This window comes from Nicotiana tabacum, chromosome 11 (assembly GCF_000715075.1).
Source record: "Nicotiana tabacum cultivar K326 chromosome 11, ASM71507v2, whole genome shotgun sequence".
Taxonomy (NCBI): Eukaryota; Viridiplantae; Streptophyta; class Magnoliopsida; order Solanales; family Solanaceae; genus Nicotiana; species Nicotiana tabacum.
The window spans coordinates 180196361-180203031 of NC_134090.1; positions in this window are offsets into that span (position 1 = coordinate 180196361).

Consider the following 6671-nt stretch of genomic DNA (forward strand, 5'->3'; position numbering starts at 1 on the left):
TCCTTGGACTGATGTCAATTACCTTACGACAAATTCAATGTACATTACTGCAGGGTGCAATATCATCGTAACTTATTACTCTGAAGTGTAACATCACCGTAATGTAATACTACAGGGTGCAATTCTGGCGTAACTTATTACTGCAGGACGTAATATTGCGGGTTGTAGTAATCTCCCCTGAAAAATGTAACGACATGCGCATTTAATGCATCCCTGGGAGCTGAATCGACGGCGACATTATGGCTTTGGAGAATGAGAAACCGCAATACGTTGAATGATTCTAGAGAAGTGAAACGACGAAACGTTTCGACAATTATGGAGGATTGCATCATCAGTATGACATCATCACGGGATGTCTGAAGAGTCGGATGTCAAAATCGTTTCTTGTTGCTCCTCTCTAAGAAACTCGGGGACTATTTTATACGGCAAAATCGGAGGAACCAATTTCTCGTTGATAAGGCTTCTAGGAAGATCACCACGAAGGCTCGAGACCACGGAACGAGTACTCTCACTCGAGGTCCATAGACACCCGTCCTAGGGATAATGTTGTCTGCGACCCCAACAGATATGGGGAGTTCTCAAAGAGTGCAGCCAGGGCCGGCAAAATCTGTTAGGCTAGTCTAGTTTGAGCCTGCATCATGAAGTTAGCCAGCGTCCCATCCTGATTTCTTTATCATTAATGTATTTTGTACTATGTTGGGATTTCCCTCCTATATAAAGAGGATCTTTGACACTTTGTAACACTTTGTTGCTCCAGTTGCTCCACAAGAAATACACAAGAACATTCTCTTTGCTCTCTCATATACTCTCTTGATATTGTTGCTTTTATTTATTATCTTCATATTACTTCACCATTTATTGCTTATCATTGGCCATAAAGAGCCTTAGTTGATTATTTCATAACTGTTAGCCCTACCCCGGTCACCCACGATAGCCCGAGCCCGAGCCCTGAAATCGATCTCAAGGCCCCAAATCGACAGGCTCGAGGCCCCGAATAACTGACCTAATGGTTTGATTATAGCCCTCTCCCTAATTTTATTTCACTCTAAACAAAGCCTTCAGGACACTTTATTATTGAAGTCATTTATGGAAAGCAGAGTCGAGACTCATTTCATAGTCTTTTTCATAATTTCTCATGTCATAGGCATCACCAGGTATAATTATAATTCACATTCTCGGCACATTGTCCATACTCTATTTCCCAATGTCATCTGATTTATTTCAAACACCTTTATACATAGAGGATTTCACATAGTTTGGCATAGTATATGCAGCTCCAATCTCAATTTAAGGTCTTAGCATTTCAATACATGATTCATATTTCTTGCACCCTTTTTAAGTTATCAAGAAGAGCACATTGATCATATTGGAATGCATCTTTCACAAATATAGGGTCACAACACCAATTCATGTAAAGTATCAATCAAAGCCAGAATCCAAAGTTGAGTATTACCACATTTACACAAGCATCAATAGAGCTCAATTTCTAAAAGACGAGGTTTTAGCCATACATACCTCAAAGAGCTTTTCCTTAAGTTACCACAACATTCTGGAAATTCTAGCAATGCTCATCTACTTCGAGACATAACAGAATTAAACACAAATTACGAAGATATTCATAATTCTAGCTCATTTGAGCATTTTATCAAACACCATATGAGCGTTAAATCTTTATGGTCCTTTTATAGAGGATTTCATCAATCCACAACCCATACTTTACCATTTTTATCTCAACCATGTTCCTACACCTTTTGAGAACACATGCAAACGAGATAACAACTCCAATACCCACAAACTTTCTTAATAACTACCCACCCTTAGCTAAAATTCGAAATTAAGGGTTAGGGTGTAGGATCTTACCTCTTTGATGAAGGACTTGAAGGATTTCTTGTTGGATTTCAAGGATTGGACAAGATTTTTGATGAACAAGGCACTTGAGTTTCTTCCTCTCTCTAGAATTTCTCTTCCCTCTCTCTAAAAGCTCCAGTAAATCCCAAAATAACAAACCCCAAACGAGTTAAATGAAATGGGATTCCGGTCTTAAAACCCCATTTTTGTACTGCGGTGCCTGGGCGCCGCATGGGGCACCGCGGTAGTGTAAAATTTTGCGCTGCTTTGGTAATTTGGTCATAACTTCTGGTAGGAATGTCCGAATGACGAACGATTTGAAGCATTGGAAACAAGACTCAAAGACCTTTCATATAAGAGTTTTTCATCACATAAAACCTTATAAATATTTTGATATTCTTGTTCAAAGTAGGGACTTGTGGGAACTCATTTGTAATCTTAGCCTATTACGAAATTTTCCAATTTGACTTGGACTTAGGCCCTTCCTTGGACCCCAAATTACTTACCATAAGACTCGTACACTGATTTGCCAAATCCAATTGATGTAGACCATGTTAATAGCGCATAAAATATTATAATAAGCCTACGTGGCACCACAAAATCCTAGGTTGCTTAGCGAAATTTTTCGGGGCCTTACATTCTCCCCCCCCCCCTAGGATCATTCGTCCTCGAATGAGGAGTAGGGTCCGCCCCAAATATCTCTTTTCTAGCTTACATCAAGTCCCTAAATTTTGACTAACTCCCAAATTTTTCAGAAATTTTGGTAGAGTCTCCTTTGTAACTAGGCCTATCCATCTGTCAGAGAACTACCAAAACCATCCTAAAAACACATCCACAACTCGGCAAAGTACCATAATGTATATACTAATAACACTAATTCTTAGCATCACAAGAACTACATTATCATAATGACACTTGAACATGGACTGCATATTTTTAGATTATAACACCTAGAAGGTCCCTATCAAGTCAAAACCAATCGCTATACAATCAAGAAAAATACCGTATTTCCACAACACTCTCGACCCTCAATGTGGCCTCTTATACTTACAGGCTTTGTCATAACACATTCGCGGAAACAACCCCAAACTCCAAACTTATTGTCACGCCCCAAAACCAAGGAGTGCGACCGGCGCTCAACCGAGTAAACCCGACTGATCAAGCCTGTTAGATTTCATTAACAACTTTCACTTTGGTTCCATTAGCAGTTTTAACCATAATATCCAAAATATGACAATTTTTATAGATATGAAGGAATACATATTTGCCAAATACCAATATTTCCAATTAAATTCTCGATACCAGACACCACCCACAACCTGTCTACGGAGCCTCTAAGTAAATCTGAAGATTAATATGGAAATGCTAGCAACAAGGCTCCGGCTATACCTCAAATACAAATGTACATGATAAACATATGGGTCAGGACCCCGAAATAAAGTAAGGCTCACCAAGTCAGCTGAAAGGATGATGCGGCACTAGCTGCGACCAACACCGCCTGCTATAGGAACACCTACATCCATTTAAAGACATAGAGCCCCTGGGAAAAGAGACATTAGTGTCATCGAATAGCACTAGTATGTATAACTAAACACCATTTTCCTAGAAAGAACTATCAAGCAAGTACAAGTAAATCACATGAGTAAATCAAATATGGAATTCATACAATCCTTCATATAATTTCCAAAACTTAGTTTGGGGCATTTATTTCATATGTTCATCACTATTCTCAATGCCACCGCTATCTTGAGCGGAGTCCGATCACGATCCGACCGGCTAGGTCACCTCATTGGAGGCATATATATCAATCAATATTTCATTTCCCTTATCTGAAATCCAATATCAGCACATTACCACCATGTGTACGACATGGTGTCCGATCACGACCCGATCGGCTAGGCCGCCTTTATCTAGGCGTTGTTCCTTTCTCATTAGTCATCACATATGAATCTTTATTTCATATATATATATATATATATATATATATATATATATATATATATATATATCAATTCCTTGGCACTCAGGGCCATCATTATCACATCGTTTTCCATTTCCAATATTCATCTTGCAAGTTGTGATCATAGCCATATACAAAAATAATTCAAGTTACAATCACATATAAGTGAGCACATAGCTAGGATGAATAATTCTCCATTTCGATCTTGGCTTATAGCCTAAGCATTTCAACACATAATTGTATTCTTCATACTTCTCTAATTATCAAGAATGATACATTACTCACATTGAGGCACAATCTTCACGTATATGTGTAGAAAATTGCAAATCAATTAATGCGTAATAACAATAAATACACTAACCAATTCAATTCTTACCACACTTTCGTAAATGCCAACGGAGCTCAATTTCTAATAAAAGGGGGTTTAGCCATACATACCTCAATATAGCTTTCCTTACTCTTTACAAATTTTCGGAACTCTTAGCACTTCGATCCATTATGTAAGAATTACAAATTAAATTGAGAATTGGAGACAAGATTGAGATTCTAGCATGTTTCAAGCATATTATCAAACACTAGAGGTGCAATATGATCTTAGGCCCCTTTTGAGAGAAATTTATATCATTTTATACCCCTCTTTAGTTCACTATATCCCAATACCATAAGGTTTGATATGCGTGTAAGGAATCCATTCTTATACCCATGAATCACCTCACTAATTACCTCTTATAGCAGCGAATAGAAATAAGAGCTAAGGTGATGGAGTCTTACCATTTGGGATGAAGATCTAGGGGCCTTCACTTGATTATATTGAAGGATTTAGCAAGATTTTGTGGAGTAATTTTGATGGGAAGAACTTTACCTCTCTTAGACCCCCCTCTCTCTCTCTCTAGAAGTATCAGGAAATAGGCTCAAAATGAGCTATTGCACCAGATATAACAACAGGGGGTCGGGTTTAAAAATAGGGAAATTAACCCTCCGATCAACGGACCGCAAAACGAGAATGTTAGCCGCATAATGCACTGCAAAATCAGCGCCCAAAACTGGGCTACACTGGCCCAGTTTGCAACAGAAATGCGACCGCAAAGTCAGAAATGCGACAGGATTTGCGGTCGCAGATTTGACATAGGATCGCATTTTTCCAGCCTTTGGTAATTTGATCATAACTTTGTGTAGGAACATTCAAATGACGAACAGTTTGAAGCGATGAAAACTAGACTCTAAGATCTTTCATATGATAGGTTGTTCATCACATAAAACCTTATAAATATATAGATAGGCTCGTTCAATGTGGGGGCTTGTGCGAACTCATTGGAAATCTTAGCCTATTATGAACCTTTCCAATTTTCCTTGGATTTAGGACTTTCCTTGGACCCCAAATTACTTACCATAAGACTTGTACACATATTTACCAAATCCAATTGATGTCCACCATATTAATAGCATATAAAATATTATAATTAGCCTATGTAGCACCACAAAAGCATAGTTTACTTCGCAAAATTTTCCGGGGCCTTACATTCCCCCCCCTAGGATCATTCGTCCTCGAATGAGGAGTTGAGTCTGACTTAAACGCTTAACATAATAAATTTCTTTCTAACCTACCTCAAGTCCCTAAATTTTGTCTAAGTCCCAAATTATTCAAAAATTTTGGCAGTCTCCTTTGTAACTCGGCCTATCCACCAGTCAGAGAACCCCGAAACACATTTCCAAGCACCATTACACCATACATATTTCAAATTAATCACTACCAACCTACACCACCATTAATCATTCACTTACCACATGAGTTCTTACAAATCTTTGATTCACCAAAAAGGGGTTTGCACATGACTCAAATAATCACAACACATACAACTCTTGCACAACTTGAGGAGTTACAATAGTAAAGCATTTAGGAAAAAATATGGGGTGTCTTTGCACCAGATTGAAGACAATATCAGTTTGCTTAGAGACAAGAGTTCGCACGATCACTACTAGACTTGTTCAAATAGATGGGGATCTTTTTCTTTCATTTCACGTTCCGCTTCCCACGTGGCTTCCTCGACTTGTTGACTTCGCCATAGTACTTTAACTGAAGCAACTTCTTTGTTTCTCAATTTGCGGACGTGCTTATCAAGAATAGCAACCGGAACTTCTTCATATGATAACTCTTCATTGACCTCGATAGTCTCAATTGGCACGATGGTGGAGGGATCTCAATCTCTAACCACTTTCTTTATCATAGACACATGGAACAGCGGGTGTACTAAGGACATTTCAGGGGGCAATTCCAGCCTATAAGCCACTTGTCCAACCCTTTGAGTGATCCGATAAGGTCCGACATATCTAGGACTTAGCTTCCCTTTTTTCCCGAATCGCATGACTCCCTTCATAGGAGGCACCCTCAAGAACACCCAATCATCTACTTGGAATTCCAATTCTCTCCGACATCTGTCCGCATAGGATTTCTGGCGACTCTGAGCAGTTTTCAACCTTTCTTTAATAAGCTTGACTTTATCCATGGCCTGATACATGAGGTCCGGCCCTATCAATTCTGCTTCTCCAACCTTGAACCATCCGATGGGAGACCTACATCTCCTCTCGTACAATGCCTCAAATGGGGCCACCTTAATGCTAGCATGAAAGCTGTTATTGTAAGCAAATTCTATAAGGGGCAAGTGATCATCCCAATTACCTTTAAAATACAAGACACAAGCCCGCCACATATCTTCAAGCGTCTGAATAGTTTGCTCCACCTGACCATCAGTCTGCGGATGGAAAGTCGTGCTAAGATTCACCTGAGTACCCAAATCATTCTGAAATTTCTTCCAAAAGTTAACTGTGAACTGGGCCCCTTGATCTAAAATGATGGTGGCTGGAG